General features: G+C 43.3%; 1 long non-coding RNA gene across 1 annotated transcript in view; it reads right to left on the minus strand.

The window, feature by feature from the left end:
• Positions 1–7,893: 7,893 nt before the first annotated feature.
• The window catches only part of LOC118348785, a 23,348-nt gene continuing 6,274 nt past the window's right edge, over positions 7,894–24,967 (minus strand). Inside the window, exon 3 of the long non-coding RNA XR_004801780.1 lies at positions 7,894–7,997. This is a non-coding gene — a long non-coding RNA (uncharacterized LOC118348785). The remainder of the gene's footprint in view (positions 7,998–24,967) is intronic.

The raw sequence follows: 24,967 nt of genomic DNA on the forward strand, positions 1-24,967 counted from the left end.
TGGTTTTCTTGGGAATAGATTGAATCTGGAAATGGGTTTAAATAGGTGAAAACAACCCTTTAATAAGAAAGAAATAGAAAAAAATCCCTTGCCTGCATAGATGCTGGAACCAAAACAATTTCTAGACCCTTGCGAGTTCGTCTTCGTTGGCTTCTTGCTTTTATTTAAAACTCTGAGAAATTCAAGCGCCTCTTCCTCTGAGAAACCCATTGGAGTGAGTCTTTCTTGGCTTCTTGGTTTGAGTTTAGAGATAATTGACGTTGTTTGAAATCAAGATAATCTATGAACTCTATTCGTGAAAAAATTTTCTGCTTTGCATCCAATTTTCGAATTTTGAAATGTCTGTTTTTTTATTCTTTTTGGGGGTTAGGAAAAATTGTTAATGATTCTTTTGTATGCTTCTTGGTGATGAAAATTTCAGCTTCTTCGTGAGTTTTTCGTCGTTTGTAACAAACAAAATCAACCCAAGTCGTGGGTTGAAAATTTTAAAAACAGATATTGTTTTTAATTTGTTACAAACGACGACTTGGGTTGATAATGGGTATTGTGTTACGCAGCATAAAATGCCGATGAGTCTAAAAATATATAAGGGGCAATATCTGTGTGTCCTTGATCGATGGGTTAGAAGGAAATGCAGACTAGAATTAGCAAATGCAGACCATAATTTCTTCTATATTATGGCAGCAAATTTCTTCTATATTCACTAGTTGGCAATTACAATCTGGTTTTCATTTCTGATTTTGCCTTTTTGTTTAGGGATTTGATTTTGTGGAGAGGTGGGAAGAGTATGCAAACGAGTTGATCGAGAGCATTGAAGAAAATAATGGTCTAGGCAGACATACCGGAGGGCCTGGGGATCAGGAAAGAGGTATGTCAGGAATTCAAGCAAAATATATGCAATTGGTATTGATGCACCTTTTTTTCAGTGATTAAAATATTGAACTTTGAAGGCTACAACTGGTTTTATAAACTGGTTTTATCAGACCAACTTTTCTTTCATCCTACTATGTTCTACTATGTTAGGCAACAATTTTTGGTTTCCATCTCATAGGGTGCAACACAAAAGCCCAAATCATATTTATGCTGTTCCTCTCCAGTTTGTATTGTAAATAAACCTTTGTTTAACAAAGTGAAAACCTTACACGGTGAGAGTGCAGAAGTTGTTGATGCATTTTTCGGCCTTGACAATGTAGTCGGATGACCCACTCCTCTCATTTGGTGGTTCTTGCTCGTGGTGTATTTGGGGTGTATATTCATGGTTTATGGCAAGAAATAAAGATGACCCATATTTACATTGTTCGACACTAAGGTTTTCATCTTTGGGGTTTAGGGTGTAAAATCCACAATAAGTAAAGTTCGATACAAGCTAGTCGAGGATGCCTCAACTAGAGGCTGTAAAATCCACTATAATAAATAGAGCTCGAGGTTCCCAAGGATGCATTGAGGGAAAGGGGGGACGAAGCTAACCTAGCTTCTCGTGCATGCCTCGAGAAAGAGGTGATGAAGACTGCCCCAGCTTTCGAGCATGCTTCGAGGAAAATGAGAGCGAGGGTGGTACTAGCCTCCCAAATTGCTCAAGGGAGGGTGTAGCGAAAATGGGCCCCAGCTTCCCTACTGACCTCAACGGAAGGTGCAACCCAACTTCCTGACCTACCTTGATGGGAGGGGGAGGGGGAGGGGGAGGGGAGGATGGCACCAGACTCTGGAGAATTGCTCAAGGGAGGGTCTAGTGAAAGCTAGCCCCCCATTCCCATAATAGATCCAAGGAAAGGACAACGAAGATGGCCTCAGCCTCCCAATGATGCCACAAGGGAGGGAGACAAAAGATTGGCGCAACCTCCTGAGGACTTCTCAAGGGAGGAGGGTGCGGCAAAGCAGGCACTATCTCGTGGTAGCTAAAGGGAAGTGGGGGAAGACCGTCGTAACCTCTTGAGGATGCCTTGACGAGGGGAGGCCAAGACTATCGTTCCCTTCTGAGGATGTGTTGAGTGAGGGTGCAGCAAAAATAGCCCAAGCATTTCAAGGATCCCTCGAGGGTGAAAATAGCCGCATTTCTTGACGATCCCTCGAGGCGGGGGGGGGGAACACGACCTCAGCCTCCTGGGAGGGGGGGGGGTAGCCCTTCTCGGACATACCTCGAGAAAGAGGTGGTGAAGATCGCCCCAACTTCCTGATGTTTTTTGGAAAAAGGGAGTGAAGATGGCACTAGATTCCCAAGAATTGCTCGTGGGAGGGTCCAGTGAAAGTCAACCCCCCATTCCCACGATAGACCCAAGGGAAGGACAGTGAAGATGGCCTCAACCTCCCCCAATGATGCCACGAGGGAGGGAGACAAAGATTGGCACAACCTCCTCAGGACTTCCTCAAGGGAGGGGGGGTGCGAAAAAACATGCACTAGCTTCTCGTGGCAGCTCAAGGGAAGTGGGAGAAGATTGTCGTAACTTGTAACTTCTTGAGGGTGCCTCGATGGTGCGGGCCAAGATTGTTGCTACCTTCTTAGGATGCTTTGAGGGAGAGTGTAGTAAAAATGGCCCAAGCTTTCCAAGGATCCCTCGAGGGTGAAATAGCCACATTTCTTGAGGATGCCTCGAGGGGTGGGGTGAACACGACCTCAGCCTCCATAGGATATTAGGTGCCCTCATGGGAATCTACAGTCTGCCTCAACTTCCAGAGGATGCCTTGAGGGAAGGAGTGAAGACGACCCCAGTCTTCCAAAGATACCTCGAATGAGGGGTGACATGGCACTTAGGGGGTCTGTCATAATCTCGAAGGAGAATGCCCAACTCCCTTCGGATGTGTTAAGGGAAGGAGTGAAATGACCCAAGCCTCCCAAAGATACCTCAAAGGAGGGGTGGTGAACATGGCACTCAGGGAGATTGTCATAACCTCGAAGGAGGATGCCTGGCTTCCTTTGGATGTGTTGAGGGAAAGGGACAAAATTGCCACATCCTACCTAAGATGCCTCAAGGGAAAAGGTGAAGATAGTGGCACCCTCTAGAGGATGTAAGAGCATGACAAAATCAACCATGGGTTTTCGAGGATGCCTCAAGGGAAGGGTGAAGGCCTCCCAATATGCCTCAAGGAGAGGGTGAACATGGCACTTGGGGGGACTGTCACAACCTTCAGTGAAAAGGATGAGGACCTCACAACAATGCTTTAATAGTGACCGTGTAGATTGCCAACTACATGACGAGAAAGGTCCTGATCGACACTGCACTTCTATCAATATCCTATTGTGGGAAGCCTTCGTCTGAATGGGGATCACGCTCGATAGGTTGCGCCCGGCTCCGACACCCCTCAAAGGCTTCACTGGAGATGTAGTTTAGTCAATTGGTTCTATCAGCCTGACCATCCTAGCAGGGAAGGCCCCAAGAACGGTAGCTACCATGTTGGATTTTCTCGTGGTAGAGGTCCTCTCCTCCTACAACACAATCTTGGGGGGACCATCCTGAACAACCTGAGGGCGGTAACCTCCACCTTCCACCTGAAGATGAAATTCTCAACTCCTGTGGGAGTGGGCGAGATCCGTGGTAAGCATGGCACAGGAATGCCATGTTCGGGAACTGAAACTGGAGGCCAAGGAGGTCTGAGCTCTCGAAGGAGTGCGAGAGGGTGCCGACCTGCCCCCCACCTCCGACCCTGACGAAGCTGGATGAAGAAGTGAGGGAACCAAAATGGCTCATGAGTTGAGAAGATCAGTAAAGCTGCTGCTCATAGAGCACCGAGACGTGTTCGCTTAGAGCCACAAAGAAATGCCTGGAATCGACACAACAATCATCAAACATCCCTTGAGTGTTGATCCCAAGGCAAAGAAGGTCAAGCAAAAGCGTCGCAGCTTTAGTGCGGAGAAGTACACAGCCATCGTTGAGGAGTTGGACCGTCTCCTAGCTGCGGGGTTCATCAAGGGCTTTAGGGAGAATGGCTTTTTAACGTGGTCCTAGTGCAGAAGGTGAGTGGGAAGTGGAAGATGTGTATTAACTTCACCGACCTGAACAAGGCCTGCTCGAAAGATAGCTTCCCACTACCGCACATAGACCTAATAGTGGATTCGATGGCCAGACATCCCCTGCTCAGTTTCATGGATGCATACTCGGAGTAAAATCAGATCAAGATGAGCCTAGGCGACGAGGAGAAGACGACCTTCATCAGTGACTGGGGACTCCATTACTACAAAGCTATGCCGTTTGGTCTAAAGCGAGCTAAAGGAGTATTTGGCCCACCCGCCACTTCTCGGTTAGACCAAACCAGGGGAAAGCTTGACTGGCCCTACTCCCTCCGGGATGTAAAGGACTTTGTGAAGAAATGCCCTAGCTGCCAAGAACATGTGCCCGTTCCCCACTACCCGCCAGAAGAACTACATCCATCGTGTCCCCTTGGCCCTTTGCACAATGGGGGCTTGACCTTATTGGCCTGTTTCTCGGGGTTAAGGGAGGAGTGAAGTTTGTAGTAGTAGTAATCAATTACTTCACAAAGTGGATAGAAACAGATGCACTGACAACCATCACGGCCCAAGTGATCACGAGATTCCTTTTGAAATCCATAGTCTGTCGGTTCGGCATTTCTCAGAGCCTTATATCAAACAATGGCAAACAGTTTGAATGCTCGCATTATTGGGAGTGGTGTGCTGAGCTCAGGATGATGGCCAAGTACGCATCTCCGGGGCACCCACAAGCCAATGGACAGACATTGGTGACCAACAAAACCTTGCTAAATATCCTGAAGAAGAAGCTTAGGGACCAGAATGAGAGATGGGTTGAGGAACTCCCTAGTGTATTGTGGGCCCACCGAACATCTCTTAAGACCCCCACGAGAGAAATACCTTTCGTGCTTGTCTATGGGACCTAAGTTATGATCCCAGCAGAGGTGAGAATGTCCATGTAACGAGTTTAACACTTCAACCCAGACCACAACGACAAAGGATTGAAAGGAAACCTAGACTTCTTGGAAGAAAGGCGAAAAGAATCAACAAGTTGGACGACAAATAACAAAAGGAAAGTCGAACAATACTTTAACAAACGAGTCCTACCTCGGGCCTTCAAGGTATGAGACTTGGTCCTTAAGTAGACGGGGGTCACCACCTAGGAAAAAGGAAAGTCAGGTCCCTGATGGGAAGGGCCCTTTGTGGTGACGGCAAGTAGAAGGCCCGACGACTCTTACTGTCTGAAGGATCTTTTTGGACCAAACAGAGTTTGAAGTGTAGGAGGAAAATATTATGCATTTGTTATTGTTGATGATTTCTCTAGACATACTTGGGTCATCTTTCTTATTCATAAAGATGAGGCACATAATGCATTTACCAAGCTATGCAAGAGAATTCAAAATGAAATGGGCTATACTATTTCAAGTATCCGAAGTGATGGGGGAAAAAGTTTATTAATAAAGATAATGAAGTTTTTTGTGATGAAAATGATTTTATGCATAATTTCTTTGCTCCTTGAACTCCTCAACAAAATGGGGTAGTAGAGAGGAAGAACAATGCTCAATGAGAACAATGTGCCTAGTTATTTTTAGGCCGAAGCGGTTAGTACTACTTGTTATATCATAAATATTAAGGTCTAAGTTAGATAAAACCCTCAATGAGCATTGGAATGAGAAAAAACTCAACATTGGTTACTTTCATGTATTTGGATGCAAATACTTCATTTTGAATAATAGGATAATTTAGGCGAATTTGATGCAAAATCTGATGAAGACATTTTTCTTGAGTATTCTACTAGTAGTAAAGCTTATAGAGTTTTCAATAAAAAGACTTTGACTGTACAAGAATCTTTGCATGTAGTATTTGATGAATCTAATCATCTACTCTCCAAGAAATCTGTTGATGAAGAAAGAGAAGGTATAAATAAAACAAATAATCTCAATCTCAACAAAGAAAACACAATAGAGTAAGTAAAGATCATCAAAACTTGATGCAAGATGCAACCAAACAGTGGAAACTTGTGAAAGATCATCCAGTGGAACAAATTCTAGGAGAATCTTCACAAGGTGTAAGTACTCGATCATCTCTTAGAAATATTTGCAATTATACTGCTTTTCTATCTCAAATTGAACCCAAAAATATTGATGAAGTACTTATTGATGAATCTTGGATTCTAGCTATGCAAGAAAAGATAAATCAATTTGAAAGAAATGATGTTTGGACACTTGTCCCTAGACCCAAAAATCATACTGTTACTGGAACAAAATGGATTTTTAGAAGCAAGAAAGATGAGTGCAGAGTGATCATTAGAGACAAGGCTCAACTTATAATAGCCCAAGGTTTCAATCAAGAAGAAGGAATCGATTATGATGAGAAATATGCATCGGTCGCAAGATTAGAAGCTATTCGAATGCTACTTGCTTGTGTTTGTTATAAAGATTTGAAACGTTTTCAAATGGATGTTAAAAGTGTTTTTTTAAATGGTTTTATAAATGAAAAGGTATATTTGGAGTAACCTTCAGGTTTTGAAAATCATATTTCTTGAAATCATGTTTTCAAACTCACAAAAGTACAATATGGACTCAAACAAGGCCCTAGAGCTCTGTATGAGAGACTTGGTGGCTTCTTGATTGAAATAGATTTTTTAAGAGGAAAAATTGATATAACTCTTTTCATCAAACATGAAAAGGTAATATTCTTAATATTCAGATTTATGTTGATGATATAATATTTGGGGCTACTAATAAAAATATATGCCAAGATTTTGCTAAGAGTATGCGGAAGAATTTGAAATGAGTAAGATGGGAGAATTTAAAATCTTTGTCAGATTGCAAATCAAGCAAGCAAAAAGTGGAACATTCATCAATCAATTAAAATATATCAAAAATTTATTCAAAAAGTTTGGGCTGGATGGTACGGAGGAAATTGGAACACCAATGAGCCCATCTACAAACTTGACAAGGTTGAAGCGGGTAAGCTAGTTGACTCAAAGGTATATCGGGGTATGATTGGTAGTCTATTATATTTGAGAGCCAGTAGACCAGATATTATGTTTAGTGTATACTTATGTGCACGTTTTCAATCATCGCCAAAAGAATCTCACTTGACTGCAGTTAAACACATTCTTAGATATCTTGTTGGTACAATTGACCTACGATTATGGTATCTTAAGTATAGTTTTTATGATCTAATCAGCTACTCAGATGCATATTATGCTAGTTGCAAAGTTGATCGAAAAAGCACTAGTGGAACATGTTATTTCTTAGGTCATGCACTTGTTTCATGGTTTACTAAAAAGTACAATTATGTTACATTATCTACTTTTGAGGCATAATATGTTGCTGTGGGTAGTTGTTGTGCTCAAGTTCTTTACATGAAACAACAACTTAAGAATTATAAGCTCATGCACAATCACATTCCAATAAAATGTGATAATACAAGTGCTATAAATATTTCAAAGAACCCAATACAACATTCTAGAACTAAGCATATTATGATTAGATATCATTTTCTTTGGGATCATGTGCAGAAGGGTGATATTATACTAAAATTCACAAGTACACACGATCAGTTGGCAGACATTTTCACAAAACCTATGCCAGAAGATAAACTATGCATGATTAGAAGAGAAATATGAATGATACATGTCATGAATATCTATTAAATATTTTTTATTATCTCAAATGACTAACAAAAACTTGAGACTTTTAGCTTCATTTTTCAAGTGCTCTTGCTTTTCATATATCAACATGACATCCTTATCTAAAGGATTAGGCAGTCGAAATGAAGAGGTAAACAAGGATTTTAAATCCTTATTCTCTTGCCTCAAGTCTCCTATTTTTTTGTTAGACTCATGAACAAGTCATCTTGTCAGATTTTCATCACATGCTTCTTCCCTCTCAGACTCACTTCAGTTTTCCTCTCCTGATGGTCCTTTACAAGTCTGAAATGCCATAAATAAAAAAAGACATGTTGTAACAGTAGTACCAGAAATAGAGTTATTCATGGCTGCTTGTTTGTAGAAATATAGGCCATCTCGCTCTTCACCCACTCCAATCATTCTCTTGCTGGTAAGGTCCTGAATCAAGCAAGAATTAGGCATGAAAATAAGAGAATAGTTAGAATCAATACTAACTTTACTAGCTGAAATCAAGATAAAATGGAAAGCCAGAACACAAAGGACATTAAACAAGATCAAGTCAGAGGAAAGCTAAATTGTGCCTATGTGAGAAACAGATCTGGATGTGTTATTTGGGAGTTTGACAAGTGAAGAACAAGGTATGGAAGAAGTAAAAAGGGAATGACCATTTATAACATGATCCGAGGCACCTGTATCAATGATCCAGGTTGTAGAAGAACAAGATAAAGGGTGAGAGGAAGAGAAGCATGCTATACTTGAGATATTGTAAGAAAATGTTAGATTGGCAGAGTGAGTAGTAGAGCCTATGGGCTTCACAGAGTTTGAATTTAGCAGAGAAATCAGCTGTTAGTACTACTCAATGGTGAAAGACATAGTGGATGCTGTCATAGGGAAAGAAACATTAGATTGGGATAGAGAACCATAAGAAGCATGAGTTGAATCTGAGGTAGTAGTGATAGTTGTTGTAGATGATTTATTTTTGAATTTAAAACCAGGTGGGAAGCCATGTAGTTTGTAGCAATGATCAACAGTGTGGCCTAAAATACAACAATGCCTACACAGAGGTCTTTCTTTGGCACAAGAGAGAGGCTGTCTATTGGCTTTGGTATAGTCTTGTCAAGATAAAAGAGCTATAGGTTCCATAGGAGGGGTGGGAAGAATCTCACTTTATCTTTCCTCTTGATGGACTAGAGAAAAAAACTTGATTAATGGGTGGGAGGGGCATCATAAGAAGGATATGAGCTCTAACTGTTGAAAAGGATTCATTAAGACCAACTAGAAATTGAATGACATATTTAGAGTGTTGAGCAGCAACAACTTCTTTCAGGGCACCACATGAACATACATGGAGGGGTTTGTAGTTATTGAGTTCATCCCACAACCCTTTGAGAATAGTGAAATAGGCAGAAATAGAAAGAGCCCCTTGAGAGAGACCTGAAATGTTTCTCTGAAGTTGAAATATCTATGGGCCATTAGCTTGAGAGAAACGATCTCTTAAGTCATCCCAAACTTCTTTGGCATTGGTAATGTATAAAAAACTTTTGGCAATTTCTTTTGTGTATGAAAATAAACAATATACACAAAATAACTTTTAACATATTTGGCAAGGTGATATATTGTCTGGTTACCAGCTGAGGGGTTCTGAGGTTTGGGTGAGTTGGAGCCAAAGGCATTTGGTTGTAGTTTTTTATTGCCTTTTTTTATTTTAGGAGAATTTAGGACGATGAAAGGGTTGGTGAGTAGAGTTATTTGAAGAAGGTTTGGTAGTGTAAAAGGCAAAGGATCCATTACCAGCAGCAATAACAATATGTTGATGTTGGGTCTCTAGGAGGATTTCATAATTTAGTAGCTCAGTTGGGAAGTCTTAAAAGAACATGTCATTGTCACGAATTGAAAATGTGAATGCAGTTATGAAAGAGTTATATGTGGGGCTGAGTTCTCCAAGAGCAAATGAGATTAAATCTTCATCTAGGACAAGTTTGCCTACAACAACAAGCTTTCTCAACAAGATTTAGTGGCTTGATTAAGGCTATCCAACTGTCACTTAAAATGGGAGATCCTTGATCTAGATGCAGTAGCATATTGACTAGCAAGTGTATCCAATGTTAAGTACTAATGACTTACATAGATAGACTATTGTTGATGAGAGAGAACAAATGATTTAGCTTAATAGATGTTGGTCCTTTTTCTATGAAAGGACATAAGCTAGATTGACATTCTAGTATCACGATTTGTTTCTGAGAGAAATTTAGAGGACTTGACTTTTGTACCATCAACTATCCCTAACATATCATAGCTACAAAGAATAGGAAGAAGTTGTGAGATCCAACAAAGATAGTTGGTGTTGTCAAGTTTAATTCTAGGAATGGAGTTAAATGAAGGAAGCTTGGTGTTTGTAACTCGCTGTCCATACCAACACTGTCATTCTGACTTCAAAAGCAAGGTTCATGGTCATCCCAAGTGCGATCACTATGGTGCTCTTAGACATTGGAAATCCACCTGCTACAAGCTCCTTGTTATCCCACCAATCGACAAGGACCACGCCACCTCTTTAGACGAGCAACCCAGGTCCTCTCTTATGGTGAACAGTGTCAGTAATGTTCCAAGTTCTTCAATGGACAGTGCTATCCCTGGCCTCACGGTAGAGCAATATCAAAAACTCATGGCTCTGCTCACGTTTACATCCTCCACCTTCCTCAACTTTGTTGGTATCTTATCCTCATGCAACCTTGTTTCTTCCCCACATGAATTGGATTGGGTCAATGATACCGGTGTAGAGGATCATATGCCCTCCCAATCTTCTAGTCTTGTGGATGTCTGCCCACACGATACTCAGTGCCCCAATCAACTACCCACTAGTGATACCATTTCTATCACACAACTTGGCACCATTCACTTGTCCCCAATTGAGGTTTACTCGATTATTTTAGATAGGTCACGACCCAGAATTTTTCAAAGAAAGTATGAAGCTCAATAAATGACTTAAATCCCATCTAATAGATCAAGTGGGCCCTAACTTATTGTTAATAGCTCAAGAACTTTTCTAAAAGCCCATAAAAATTTTATTGGATGAGTTATGTTTATGGCAGGTTTGGGGGTGGGATGAGACACAAAATTCTCATCTCATCATTATACCTTTTTTCAAATCCCTATACAAAATATAATAAATAACTCAACTTTTTCAAATCTCAATTCAACTTTTTCAAATCTCAAAACAATAATAATACTAAAACATAATATTTTAAACACTAAAACAAAACACAAAATTCTCATCTCACCCCCCAAACCTGCCTGACTTTGAGAATTAAGGCTCGGTTTATTATAAACTCCAAGCACATGAAAGTGTTCAACTCCGAAAACAATTACTATTCCACATTCCTCTTCATAATACAACTTTACAAATTCACGCCCCAATAGAAGTCTATCCCAACAGAGTTATAACTTTACAAATCGCTTCACGTTAAATTTCCTAAACCGATTCCCTATATATATATACACACACACATATACTGAACTCCATGCACAATACGTGAATCACGTTCTTCTTCAAGTCTACTTTAATTCCCGGGTTACCCTTAGCATGCCGCAAGAGACCTCATCACGCACAGCACCCCTTTGCTTACACAAATGACCTCCCGTAAACCTTATAACATGCCGAAAACCACCCATTATCCCTTCCTCCCTCACAGCTCAAGGCCTCCACTCAATGGCTGCCACCTCCTCCCCTAAAACCAACTCACACCCCAAGCAGCAAGTTTTCCACCGAGAGAGACTAGATTTTAGCCACCTCCACACACACAACCAATGCTCATCGTAGCTCAACCCAAGACACCACCGCTACCACACAGTTTTGAGCAACCGTTGAACCAACCAAACTACCCTAGTCCACCGTAAGCCACGGACAACCCCAACGGTAAGCCCCTGTTTTACCACCAGAAAACAGAGCAACAACGAGGCCTAGTTGTGTTCTTTTCCTCCACGTTGATGTCGTGTTTCATGGCCTAGGAAACTTCACGCTGCTGAGCTCGGTCTGTATCTTGTTGAGATAGAGAATGGGGGGCTCGAGGTGTCGTGGTACCTCATATGCCTTAGTTAGTTGTTGGTATGAAGTGAAAGAAAGAAGTATTCAATCAAAGAGAATGTGAGCTAAAGTATGAAAGAGTCTGAACCCCTCCTTTGGCTTGGGGGTATTTATACCTGGCCAGGGTGATCCCCGAGGTGGAGATGGTGGGTGTGCCACTTCGTACTGGGGTCAGGTGTCCCTGCCAACTCCTTGCTACACAACAATTTTGCCAGACCTGATTGTGGCTATCACTGACACCCAAGAGGCACGTTGTTGTGTGACAAGCCTCGCGATGCATTAAATGTGGAGTGGTTTCCTGTTGTGGCGTGCCCGTCTCCATCCCATTTAATGCGGCGTGGTTCTAGTTAGGTACATCCATCCCTCTGACCTGTCTAGACGCCAGGGTTCATGGATAGAGGATGTCCCTGAATGTCGGCCAGTAATGGTATCAGACAGTCTTGCCTTCCGTCCTCTTGTCAGTGTGCTATGCCTGGTCGCTTCCCCTCCTGGGCCGACCTACCCTAGCCCTTGTCTTGTGGCCTTGGGACTCTTCGAGCCTCATGGGCCTAGCCTACTCTCCTGGCCTGGCCCCTCAAATTCCTAGCACACATGTGGTGGAAATTCAAAACATTCTTGTTGTGCCTTCCTCGAGTGTGTTGCTCGCAGCCATTCCCCTGTCGTTCCCTTGTCTTTCCAACTTCCCAATTGATGAATTCAAGGGGGGGGGGGGGTGCCTCTCTCCACGTCTTGGGCCATTCATTGGCCTATGCTCTCCATGGCTGGACGTGACTTCCCACATTTGCGCAGCCCTGCGTTGGTTGAGCTTCTCGAGGCTACCTACCCACGTCATTCAATGCTGGCTTCGCCTCGATTTCCACATTCTCTCCTGATCGTTGGATCGGGTGGGGCGCGCCACCCCATGTCCTAGGCTATTCATTGGACTGTGCACCAGTTGGGCTTCCAATGGGGGCATCGAGTCGATTTCTGGGGTCCTTACGGTCCTTACGTCGGGATTACGTCTCCCGACGTAAGGGGGGCATCTCCCCACGTCCCTGGCCATCTTGTTCAGCTACTTTGATGGCCCCAAAGTCCAAGCCCCTTTACTTTTCCGGGAAGAGCTGGGAGTCATCGGTCTCCTAAGACAGCCTCCATGCGTTTAGGGCGAAATACATATCCTTGTGTCAATGGTTCTGGAAGTCCCAGGGCGCTGCGTGGCCATCGTGGATGTTGAAGGGAAGGCGGGGCCGCATAGCGCTCTACCCCTTCATGTTCGCTAATGGGTTTCCCCTTCCATTTTGCCTCCCCGTTCACGACATCCTTAGCTTCTTGGGGTTGGCCCACGCTTAACTTCACCCGAATGCCTAGCGGCTCCTAAGGACCACGTGTAGTTTCCTGTTCAAGCTGTTTGGGCGTACGTCCCTATTGCCAAGAGCCTGTCCTTCGACTTCTCCCGGAGGGAAGAGGCCAGGTTAGCAACAATGCTATCTTGCATATCGGCCACCCTTATGACATGGAGACCAATGTGGGGTTGTTCGAGGTCAATATCAGGAGCCTTTTTACCGTTCCCGACCGCTCGTACGTTCTCAAGCGGGACTTCAAGGGGGACCCCTCATCTCCTTGGGGTCAGAAGCATCACTCAACTTCTCCTGCAACCCGCAGCTAAAGGAAACGGCCAAAGATGGTTCATGACGAGGCGAGCAGGGCTCCTCGAGGCGAGGCAAGAAGGACTCCCCGAGGCGATGTCTGGGCGATGTCTGGGGGTTCCCAGAGCAGAAAGGGCTCGTTCCGAAGTTGAGCTAGAGGAATCAAGCCCCCCTTTCCCCACAAGGGTTCAAGGAGCGAGGTCGGGGGGATCCCAGTGCGCACATCCTATGAGCCTTGAGGTCCTAGTTCCGCCTACTTAAGGGTCTACTAGGAGCGAGGCGGGGGATCACAACAAGCGCGTCCCGAGTGCCCCGAGGTCTCGATTCTACCTACAGCTGTCCATTAGGAGCTAGGCCCAGCGTTCGACGTTCACCTCATCGTCCATTTCATCGGCGTCTGTCCCACTGGTGTTTATCGTCGAAAATGAGAAAGATGACAAAGTCTTCTAGGCTGCCCTCTTCACCGCCTTCACTCAACCAGCCCCTCGTTGTATCGTGGTCATGGAATCTTCTGTCTCCTCGAGGAGACACTTGCTCAGGAGGCCCTTCTGACCATTCCACCCATGGCTGCGACGGGGTCCCCAATCTCTCTTCCCGTCTTGGAGGTCGTCAATTGGGAAGATGCTGCCCCTTTAGTATTAGGGTTCCCAAGTGTTGGTGTCGAGGGTCCATCATCCTTTGCAACCTCGATGCCAAATCATTAGGGGAGGTGGGTCCAAGCTTCCCTCTGTTGTGGAGCTAAGCGATTATCGTATGTCGATCTCATCGCCTCTCCTGCGATCTTCCTCAGAGCTAGAGGTGGACTCCTACCTTCTCCGAAAGAGGCATCCTAGCCATGCCCTCCAACAGACAGACCAAGCTCGGTTGAGGAGGAGGTTCGACCCACAGTGGATGAGGGCCCTCCAGCGTAGATCCCTCCTTGGAGTCCATCGAGGACATGCCACAGCCTTCTTAGCAGCTGGGGTGTAGCCTCTTCTTCCTGCACCGGAATGGGGGGTGAGCCAAACCACCGACCCAGGCTTTGAGCATGCCCGGGGCCAAGGCAATTGAGCGGGAGGCCCAGAAGAAGAGGCCCCTCTTTGTCCAAGTACACTTTGCCTTTTACTTTGCTCGTCCCGTGGGGCATTCCTTATAACGCCTCGTCCCCAAGGGTCCGGAGAGTTAACTCATGTTACTTGATAATCAACTCCAACACTGTTAATATATTTTCAAAAGCTCTAAATCAAATGTAAACACTTCAAATTTAATTAACTACACAAACTCATATATCAAATCCTCAATACAGTAACCCCAAAAAATATCAACTTCTCTACATGTCACTTAAACTCACATTTCAACAATACAATTAACAAAAATCACCAATACTCATCGAAAATTTTCTATTCTTAATCCACTATTCTTAAGTCATCTCACCCAATGCTTCATAATCTTGATCCACAATTGAAAAATCCAAAATCATCTGAAAATATTGTGAAGATAAAAGGGGTGAGTTATCAACAACTCAATAAGCAGAGAACATATACTATTATGAAAACATGAGCATTTACAAATTTCAAAATGCAGAACAAAACACTTTTTATTTTCAGATGTAAATTCAGAACATGTTATTAAAAATATTAGAATGGAAGTTCAAAAATATTCTTATTCGAAATTTCCTTCGCACAGCATACTGAAACATCATATCAAAACAGAATTCCATGTTTAACCCCCGTGGTAGGGTTGTGCAAACCCCGATGGCTAACCGAGCAGAAACAGAATGTGAATCTTCCCTTTATCATTCTTGGAGCCTCGAGTGTGTACATAGGAAAGACCACGCAGAAAACAACTTTGTTTCCAAAGTGGGTGCACCAGAAACAGAAAAGTTGGTACGAACCCAAACAGAGGCCACAGTTTTACACCCGTGGTAAGGTCAGAACAGAATAGAAACATAATGTCATGCCAGAGGTTTTAAAAATCACATCATATCACATCAAAGCATAGAACATTTTCAGAATAGAACAGAATTAGATCGCAAAAATATAATTTATGTACAATTTTTCATATTCGCTCTCTTTTACATAGTTCAAAAATAGAATGCCAAAACTTTGCTCATGTCTACACCAGTCATGACAGAAAGTACTTTATTCCTATACAGAATTTCATGAGTCTTGCAGAACAAATAACTAAGCCCATTTTATTTATTTTTATGCAAAGTCTAGCATATGAACCCCGCTTACCAGAACTTCCTAGCTTTTCAGGATTTTCCTTAAAAATTTCGAGTCAACTATAAATCGTCACCTATAAAAATAATCACATAATTTATGTAAGTTTTCAATCAATTACGTATTTCGATATTTATGCCTAAGCTTCTAAAATAACCTATTTTAATTCCTCAAAACCTAAATTCCTCATAATCCTAAAATATATCATCACTTTCTAAAATCATCAATATCTACCATAACCAACGTCAAACTCAATACACCAATATTTATACCTTGAACAACAACAAATCTCAACATAAACCAATCACACAAACAACTCCGTCATATAATCCAACCGACCCCCTTACGTCTCGGACTCAGTCCAGCACAACCAACCATTCATAGTGCATATGAGTTAGCGCAAAAATACATTTAAATCTCAAAGTTCTTTGGGAAAATACTTACAATGCTATATAATATACTTTTTGAAGGGTCTCGGCACTCACGCTATAATATATTCTTATAATGTCATGGGTCTCGGCACTCACTTCTTTGAGACCTCTGTCTGCGCAGTTACATGTAACCCGCGCTGCAAGCTCAACCATCACCTCAAGGCCTCAACCCAGCGACGAGTCTGGGGGCTGAGCCTTGTTGACCATGGGGCTTGGCAAGCCTAGGGACTTGTTTTCCGACTGGCCGTGTAGGCAGAGTTCGGGGCAGAGTTCGGGATGCTCTAGCCCAACCTAAACCCGCAACGAGTCTGGGGGCTCGACTTGTATAATGAAGGTCGATAAGTAAATGGACTAGTCTGACTGGCTTTGGGCGGGGCAGAGCTCGAGAGGCTCTGGCCCTAGCTAATGCATCGTAGCAAGTACATAGACTTGACTTGTAGCATGAAAGTTGGCAAGTCAAGGGACTTGTATCCGATTGTGGGTGGGCCAGAGCTCGGGACGCTCTGGCCCTAGCCAATGCATCGTGGCAAGTCCAAAGATTTGGCTTGTAACACGAAGGTCAACAAGTCACTAGACTTAAGTCACTAGACTTGTGTCCATTTGGCTATGGGCGAGGCAGAGTTAGGGAGGCTCTAGCCCTAACCAGTACATTGCGGCAAGTCCAGAGACTTGGTTTGTAACTCAAAGGCACAAGGGTTATACACACCTTCTATTGATACACCTTCTACACGCACAAGGGTTATACACACATTTTTTCTTATACAAGAATTGATAGTGGGTAGGTTATTATAAAACACTTCTCAATGAGTAGAGTAAAAATAATATAGCGCAAACTACATCTCTCTCAAAATTAATAAGGATTAATGCTCAATGCTTAGAAAAGAGAAAGTGAAAGCTTTGAATGAATGTTGTAAAACTTGCAATGACGTGCGTATGCTCTTGTTGCTGTAGTTGTTAATATGAAGATCTCAAATAAGCTATTTGTAGGCATATGATACTTCATTTTCAAATTTGAAAGGATTCATATGTCAATGACAACATCATTCATTTTTCAAAATATTTAAATCAAAGTTTTTCTTTCCGGAATTATCAAAAACAACATCATTCACTTTTCAAAATATTCAAATCAAAGTTTTTCCTTCTTGAAATTGTCAAAGAAAAACATCATTCACTTTTGAAAAGTTTCAAACAAAACATGCACATGTGAAAGATGACAATCAACCAACCATCTTTCAAAAGTTCAAATTCCAAACTTTTAATTTTTAAATATGTCATGCACATGTGGAAAATGCAATTGGATATTTTACGATAAAAAATTAATTTTGAGCCTTAATCCAATTTCTAATTTTATCAAGAGATGTACAAAATTACTCTAAGAGCTTCATTTGCGAGCTTGTTCCATTTCTTGCTCTTGCTTGGTTGATTGATGTGATGGCTTCATTGTGTAGACAACTTGAGCTTGAGATTTCTTTATATTTGAATTCATTTGTTATCATTAAAATCCATATGTAGATATGTAATTATATGAGGCTTGAAACCCTAGGTTCAACAATCTCCCCCTTTTATATGATGACAAATACTTAGTAGAACTCTGAAGTCTGTAGTAATACTTAAGCTTCCCTTGAGAATATGTGTTAGTTTTTCAAGCAATAGATAAATATAATTCTAAGCATATATAACAAGCTTAACAACTAAAATATTGGAAAGAACATGTTAATCTTCTAGTCTAAGATTTTTTCCCCTTTTGGCATCATTAAAAAGGAACCGTAGTAAGCAGTGCCAATGGACTGATGAAAACGGTGTGTTTGTAGAAACTGTGGAGAGTTGAATAATTGGAACTGCCCGAGTCCCGATAAGTGCTGCAAAACCTGGAGTCGCCTCGTTCCTGACAAGTGCTATAAAGCACGGAGCCGCCTGGGTCCCTGATCCATACCGCAAAACATGGAGTCGCTTGGGTCCCTGACGCGAGCTGCAAGGCCTCGAGCCCAGCTCGGGTCCCGTCTGGATTAACTCTAACACCTTTTGCAGAGATTTGAATGCTCTGGATTTCTATAAAAGTACTATTTTCACCCTTCGACTACCCACAGAACAAATTATCGCATTGCCTATTGACCTAGTTTCAGTTTATTCACCACGATAGCATGGCCGAGCAACATTCTTCTAATAATGTTCCAAATTTGAATCAGGAACCATTTGCACCTCAACTGCTAATTTTCTCTCATGAGGCCATCAACGCCATGATAGGAGTAGAGATGCATTTTTCATGTAGGATTGATACTGAGGTTCTTGCAGGATCAAGAATACTTAGTGCTCAATATGATGCATCTATTACGACCATGTCTAGAAGGTTTCTGGCGAGGGTGAGTGAGCTTGATGGGCTTATAGAGGAGTTGGAATGAGAGAGGATACAAATTCAAAGTCAACATCAGCAGTTAACAACAGAGGTTCAGCGTTTACGAGAAAAATAAGGATGGTCTGCAGTTAATCTCACTGGCTTAGCTAAATAAATATGCATCCAGCATATCTTGTAATATTGACTAAGTTTGTTTTGAAGAACTAATAGCATGTCTTGTTCTCATTTCCATCTCTATAAAATGAGTCTTGAGTTTCATTTAATTCGCATCAAGTCTTCTTTGATCTCTGTACTCCATCTGCATTCACATCCAGTTCCCTCTTTTTTTTAATGGCTCAGCAATCTTCTTCCAACAATCCCCTTGTTCACTACATGGTGTATACTGCACCCCAGCCACCAATTATTTCTGCATCTACCATAGGTGCCATGATGCAACATGAGAGTGATCTAACAAGTTATATGAAAAAGCCATTTATGAACTTCTAAGTCTCGGTACTCGATACTCATCGTCCATTGTCGCATTTTTCCTATGGTTGCAGTCCATAACACATGAGGTTGAAAAGCTTAACGAGAAGATTTATGTGCTTCAACGTCTTGTTCACGAGTCTAACAAAAAAATTGGAGACTTGAGGCAGGAGAATAAGGATTTAAAATCCTTGCTTTTGCTTCTTCATTTCGACTGCCTAATCCTTTAGATAAGGATGCCATGTTGATATATGAAGAGCAAGAGCATTTGAAAAATGAGGCTAAAAGTTTTAGGTTTTTGTAATTCATTTGAATAAAAGAAATATTTAATAGATATTCATGGCATGCATCATTCATATTTCTCTTCTAATCATGCATAGTCAATCTTTTGGCAGAGGTTTTGTGAACATGTCTACCAACTGATCGTGTGTGCTTGTGAATTCTAGTATAATATCGTCCTTCTGCACTTGATCTCGAAGAAAATGATATCTAATCTCAATATGCAAGTTCTAGAATGTTGTATTGGATTCTTTGAAATATTTATAGCACTTGTATTATCACATTTTATTGGAATGTGATTGTGCATGAGCTTAAAATTCTTAAGTTGGTTGCTTCATGTAAAGATTTTGAGCACAACAACTACCCATAGCAACATATTCTGCCACAAAAGTAGATAATGTAACATAATTTTACTTTTTACTAAACCATAAAACAAGTGCTTGACCTAAGAAATGACATTTTACTAAACCACTAGTGCTTTTTCGATCAACTTTGCAACCAACATAATCTGCATCTAAGTAGCTGATTAGATCAAAATAACTATACTTAGGATACCATAACCCTAGGTCAATTGTACCAGCAAGATATCTAAGAATGTGCTTAACTGCAGCCAAGTGAGATTCTTTTGGAGATGATTGAAAACATGCACATAAGCATGCACTGAACATAATATTTGGTCCACTGGCTTTCAAATATAATATACTACCAATCATACCTCGATATACCTTTGAGTCAACTGGCTTACCGACTTCATTTTTGTCACGTTTGGTAGATGGGCTCAATGGTATTCCAGTTTCTTCATCAACAGATTTCTTAGAGAGTAGATGATTAGATTCATCAAATACTGCATGCAAAGATTCTTGTATAGTCAAAGTCTTTTTATTGAAAACTCTATAAGCTTTACTATTAGTAGAATACTCGAGAAAGATGTCTTCATCAGATTTTACATCGAATTTGCCTAAATTATCCCTGTCATTCAAAAGCATCGAAATACAAGAAAGTAACCAATGTTAAATTTTTTTCTTATTCCAAAGCTCATTGGGGGTTTTATCTAACTTAGACCTTAACATAATTCTATTTATGACATAACAAGCAGTACTTACCGCTTCGGCCAAAAAATAACTAGGCAAGTTGTTCTCATTGTGCATTGTTCTTGCCATCTCTTGAAGAGATCTGTTCTTTCTCTCTACTACCCCCATTTCATTGAGGAGTTCGAGGAGTAGAGAAATTATGCATAAAACCATTTTCATCACAAAAAGCTTCAATATCTTTATCAACAAATTTTTTCCCCCTATCACTTTGGATACTTGAAATATAGGATAGCCCTTTTCATTTTGAATTCTCTTGCATAGCTTGGTAAATGCATTATGTGTCTCATCTTTATGAGCAAGAAAGATGACCCAAGAATGTCTAGAGAAATCACCACAAAAGAGCCCTTCCTATCAGGGACTTGGCTTTCCTTCTTTCTAGGTCGTGACCCCCGTCTGCCTAAGGACCAAGTCTCAAATCTTGAAGGCCCAAGGTGTGACTCGTTTGTTAAAAGTATTGTTCGACTTTCCTTTTGTTATTCGTCGTCCAACCTGCTAACTCTTCTCGCCTTTCTTCCATACAATCTAGGTTTCCTTTCAATACTTTGTCATTGTGGTCTGCGTTGAAGTGTTAAACTCGGTTCGTGGGCATTCCCACCTCGGCTGGGATCACAACTTCGGTCCCGTATACAAGCACACTACTCCTGATGTCACCAATGTCTATCTATTGGCTTGTGGGTGCATCGGAGATGCGTACTTGGCCTTCCCCTTTGCTCAGGACACCACTCCCGGTAATGCGAGCAGTCGAACTGTCTGCCATTGTTTGATATGAGGCTTTGAGTAATGCCAAACCGACAGACTATGGGATTTCAAAAGGAATCTCTTGATTGCCTGGGCCGTGATGGTTGTCAATGCTTCTACTTTTACCCACTTTGTTAAGTAATTGATTGCTACTACTACAAACTTCACTCCTCCCTCGCCCATGGGAAGGGCTAATAAGGTCGAGCCCCCTAATGTGCAAAGGGCCAAGGGGACACGATGGATGTCAGTTCTTCTAGCGGGCAGTGGGGAACGGGCACATGTTCTTGGCAACTAGGGCATTTCTTCACAAAGTCCTTTGCATCCTGGAGGGAGTAGGGCCAATAGTACCCCGTATGCGTGACCCTGGCGGCCATCACTCTTCCACCAGAGTGATTTCTGCGGATTCCTTCTTGTAACTCGACCAGGACATACTGGGCTTGCCCAGGCCAGAAGCACCTCAAGAGGGGCTCGGAGAAACCTCTCCTATACAGGACTTCTTCCAACAATGTGGTTCTGCCCCCTCGGGATTTGCTGGATATGCAAGTAGTTGAAACGGTCGCGCGCCTCCCCCACTTTGATGGCAAACTTCCTCGTTACCTAGCTGACTACCACCTGCGAGTCGGCCCTCACCTCAACCTTGGTGGCTCGCAATGACCTGGCTACTGACATTCTTGTTAGTAGTGCCTTGTACTCGGCCTTGTTGTTGGTAGTTTTGAAACTAAGTTTGATTGCAAAGTTATCCTCCCCGAGCTTTGTGAAGTTCTACACCCCTACCCGCAGCTCGGTAAGACGAGCCATCGACGTAGACCAGCCAGAGCTTGCCTTGGGGTGTGATAGGCATCTCTTCGGGGAAGTCTAAGAATTCGGCTATGAAATCTACTAGCACTTGCCCCCTTTATTGTTGTGCGAGGGAGGTACTCAATGTCGAACTCGCTCAATTCAATCACCCAATTCATCATCCGGCTAGACACATCGGGTTTCTACAATATTTTTCTGAGGGGAACATCAGTGAGTACCTTGAACGGGTGGGCTTGGAAGCTCGTTCAGGGGTATCTAACCTTAGCTACTCGAAAAGTCCGGCTCGTGTAGTAGATGGGTCACTAGTCTCCTCCCTCAATGGGGATTAGTACAACAGACACGGCGCTCGGGATCATGACTAGGTATATAGTAAAGCTTTCCCCTAGCTTGGTCTGACTGAGAAGTGGTGGGTGGGCCAAATACTCCTTCAGCTTGCTTTAGAACAAACGACAAAGCTTTGTAGCAATGGAGTCCCCACTCACTGATGAAGGCCGTCTTCTCCTAGTCGCCTGGGCCAAATACTCTAGCCATCGAATCCACTATTAGGTCTATGTGCTGTAGTGGGAAGCAATCCTTCGAGTAGGCCTTGTTGTGAAGTCAATACACATCTTCCACTTCTCTCTTGCTTCTTCACTAGGACCACGTTAAAAAGCCATTCTCCCTGGGCTTCTTCCCTGATGAACAACGTAGCTAAGAGGTGGTCGACCTCCTCAACGATGGTTGCGTACTTCTCTGTACTAAAGCTGCGATGCTTTTGCTTGACCTTCTTTACCTTGGGATCCACACTCAGGCAATGTTTGATGACTGTTGTGTCGATTCCCGGCATTTCTTCGTGGCTCTAGACGTGTTCGTCTTGGTGCTCTATGAGGAGCAACTTTACGAATCTTCTCAGCTGAGGAGACATTTTGGTTCCCTCACTTCTTCGAGAGCTCGAACCTCCTTGGCCTCCTATTTCAGTTCTCGAGCATAGCATTCTCGTGCCAATACCTGCTCGCCACTGATCTTGCTCACTCTCGTAGGAGTTAAGAATTTCATCTTTAGATGGAGGTTACTGCCCTCGAGTTGTTCAGGGTTGGTCCTCCCAAGATTGTGTTGCAGGAGGAGGGCCTTTACCATGAGAAAATCCACCACGGTAGTTGCCGTTCTTGGGGCCTTCCCTGCTACGATGGACAAGGTGATAGAACCAATCGACTGGACTACGTCTCCAGTGAAGCTTTTGAGGGGTGTCAGTGCCGGGCACAACCGATCGGGCGTGATCCACATTCAGACGAAGGCTTCCCACAATAGGATATCGACAGAATTGTCATTGTCGAACAGGACCTTTCTCGTCATGTAGTTGGAAATCTGTGCGGTACTAAAGCATCATCATGAGGTGGAGAATATTGTCTTCATCCTTTTCACTGAAGGTTATGACAATCCCCCTACGTGACATTTTCACCAACTCCTTGAGGCATATTGGGAGGTTGTGGGTCTTCACCCTTCCCTTGAGGGTGCGACAGTCTTCACCATTTCCCTTGAGGCATCTTAGGTAGGATGTGGCTACTTTTGTCCTCTTCCCTCGACACATCTGAAGGAAGCCTGGCATCCTCCCTCGAGGCTATGACAGTCCCCCTAAGTGCCATGTTCACCCCTCATTTGAGGTATCTTTGGGAGGCTTGGGCAAACAGTAGATTCCCATGAGGCACCTGATATCCTCAAGAGGCTGAGGTCGTGTTCACCCCACCCCTCGAGGCATCCTCAAGAAATGTGGCTATTTTCACCCTTGAGGGATCCTTGGAAAGTTTTGGCCATTTTTATTGCACCCTCCCTCAACGCATCCTCAGAAGGTTGCTACAGTCTTGGTCCCCCTCCATCGAGGCATCCTCAAGAAGTTACGACAGTCTTCCCCCACTTCCCTTGACGAGAAGCTAGTGCCCCTTTTGCCTCACCCTCCTCCCTTGAGGGAAGTCCAGAGGAGGTTGCACCAATCTTTATCTCCCTCCCTCGTGGCATCATTGGGGGAGGTTGAGGCTGTCTTCATTGTCCTTCCCTCGGGTCTATCGTGGGAATGGGGTTCCGGCTTTCACTGGACGTTGAGCAATTCTCAAGAATCTAGTGTCATCCTAGCTCCCTTTTTCCTAAAAGCATCGAGAAGTTGGGGCGATCTTCACCACCTCTCTCGAGGTATGTTCATGAAGGGCTACCTCCCAGCGCCCCTGGCTGAGAGCCCAGTCGTATTCAGCTGTCACCGAGGGCGTCACCAAAGTGTTGTTTTTTTTCTTGAGGATCATTTGAAAAGCAGGCCATTTTGAGGACCTCTCAGCACATCCTCGGTGGCGACAATCTTTTACACGGCTGTCAAGAATATAGGAGTTTAGCGATCTAGTGCCCCTTTTGCCTCACCCTCCTCCCTTGAGGGAAGTCCAGAGGAGGTTGCGCCAATCTTTATCTCCCTCCCTCATGGCATCATTAGGGGAGGTTGAGGCTGTCTTCACTGTCCTTCCTTCGAGTCTATCGTGGGAATGGGGGTCTGGCTTTCACTGGACGTTGAGCAATTCTCAAGAATCTAGTGTCATCCTAGCTCCCTTTTTCCTAAAAGCATCGAGAAGTTGGGGCGATCTTCACCACCTCTCTCTCAAGGTATGTTCGTGAAGGGCTACCTTCCCCCCCCCCCCCCCCCCGGGGCTGAGTGCGTGTTCACCCCACCATGAGGCATCCGCTTGAAAATCGTCAGCTCCCACGAGGATCATTGAAAAGAGCCATTTTGGGACCCTCACTCCAACATCCTGAAAGATAGCGGTAATCTTGCCTCCCCTAATCAGGCATCCTCGAGGAGATTTACAATCTTCCCACCTCCCTTTAATTTTGCCACGAGTTAGTGCCTTCCTCCATGAGAAGTCGCAAGAGCTGCGTAATCTTTGTCTCCCTCCCACCATTGGCGTCGTGGGGGGTGAGAACGTCTTGGTTGTCCTTCAGCCCAGGGTCTGTCAGGAGAATGAGGGGCCATTTCACTAGACCCTCGAGCAATTCTCCGAGAATCCCAGTGCCATCATCCTCCTCCAACCAGCATCTTTCCATCGAGTAGTTAAAGGGGTTGGGCTACACCTTAGTCATGTGGGGAGTGGTCGACTTTAGATTTGCACCCTCCATGAGCAATTCTTTACCAGAGGCACGGGTGCCACCCTGTCCATTTTACAAGCATGCTCGGGAAATTTGGAGGCGGTCTTCCTGCTCTTTCTCGAGCATGCTTTCGGAAAGCCAGGTTTAACCGTTCCCTTTTCCTTTAGGCGGCAGAGCCTAGGTGGGTCTTCGCCACCTCTTCCTCGACCCTCCGTTGAGCAATTCTCGAGAGTCTGGTGCCATCGTC

This window comes from Juglans regia, chromosome 6 (genome assembly GCF_001411555.2).
Source record: "Juglans regia cultivar Chandler chromosome 6, Walnut 2.0, whole genome shotgun sequence".
NCBI lineage: Eukaryota > Viridiplantae > Streptophyta > Magnoliopsida > Fagales > Juglandaceae > Juglans > Juglans regia.